This window comes from Centropristis striata, chromosome 14 (assembly GCF_030273125.1).
Source record: "Centropristis striata isolate RG_2023a ecotype Rhode Island chromosome 14, C.striata_1.0, whole genome shotgun sequence".
In the NCBI taxonomy this organism is placed as follows: domain Eukaryota; kingdom Metazoa; phylum Chordata; class Actinopteri; order Perciformes; family Serranidae; genus Centropristis; species Centropristis striata.
Genome location: NC_081530.1, coordinates 32,447,867 through 32,449,333, shown reverse-complemented (window position 1 = coordinate 32,449,333; position 1,467 = coordinate 32,447,867).

The following is a 1,467-nucleotide window of genomic DNA, read 5'->3' as shown; positions in this document are numbered from 1 at the left end:
TGTTGTAAGTATCACAAACTGCACTGCAAAAAAGGCGTTTAGTCTAAAAACCAGATAAAACAGTAAATCTGAGGGAAATGATCTTGCTGCATGGACAGATAATTTACCTTGACAAGATTTCTTAAATTAAGATTATTAAATCTAGAAATAAGCATGTTGAAAACTTAAAATAAGAAATTAACTCTTAAAACAAGATAAATTAAAGCTGCCAGCAGTGATGAACTGGCCCGAGCAGAGTGACCTGATGATTATTTGGTTCTTACCAAGATAAAAAAAATAGTTTTTATGTCTTTTTTGGTGCTTTTATTGTCTTTTTTGTGATTTTACGTCTTTTGTTTCTTATTTGGTCTTTTTTTTTTGTCTTTTTGTGCCTTTTTTGTGTTTGTTTGTTTTTTGGTCTTTTTGTGTCTTTTTCTTGTCTTTTTGTGTCTTTTTGTTTCTTTTTCTTGTCTTTTTGTGTCTTTTTTTTGTCTTTTTGTGTCTTTTTTGTTTCTTTTTTTGGTAATTTTGTGTCTTTTTACATCTTCTTTTGGACACAAAATGACCAAAAAAGACAAAAAGTGTAAAAAAGAGATAAAAAAGTAAATCTGCAAGCAGCAGATGCAAGCAGTAAAAAAACTTTTTGTGTCTTTTTTGGTGTTTTGTTTTGTCTTTTTGTGTCTTTTTTGTTTCTTTTTTTGGTCATTTTGTCTAATTTCTGTGTATTTTTACATCTTTAATTTCACTTGACAAGATTTCTTAAATTAAGATTGTTAAATCTAGAAGTAGGCATGTTTAACACTGAAAACAAGATAAAAGTTTTTTTTATCTTGGTTTAGAAACAAATAATCATCAGGTCACTCTGCTCGGGCCAGTTCATCACTGCTGGCAGCTTTAATTTATCTTGTTTTAAGAGTTAATTTCTTATTTTAAGTATTCAACATGCTTATTTCTAGATTTAATAATCTTAATTAAAGAAATCTTGTCAAGGTAAATTATCTGTCCATGCAGCAAGATCATTTCCCTCAGATTAACTGTTTTTAGCTTGTTTTTAGACTAAACACCTTTTTTGCAGTGTGAATACAATACAATAAAAAACTTCATTTTTTACAGTAAAAGTTTACAGAAAAAACATCTCTGTTCGTCCCAGCAGCCGGTGAGCCGGTCCACCAGAACCCGGGCCCCGAGGAGGACGGAGACGACAACTGTGTCGTGTACGAGAACGAGGAGGAGGACGCAGTGTGACGCTCCCGTAAATAACAACATGTCAAGATTGATTCATTCTTAAAAATAAGGTTATGAATAAAGACTTTTCAGAATAAAATAACAAATTATTCTCATCACTCTCAACATTCTCATCACTTAAAAAAATGTAATGAAGCAATAAAGATCCTACTGTTTGATTTATCCCCTTTATTTGAACTTCTTGCTCCTTTTTTTTTTTTTTTTTAATATATATCTTATGCTTTGACAATTGTAGATTGTTTA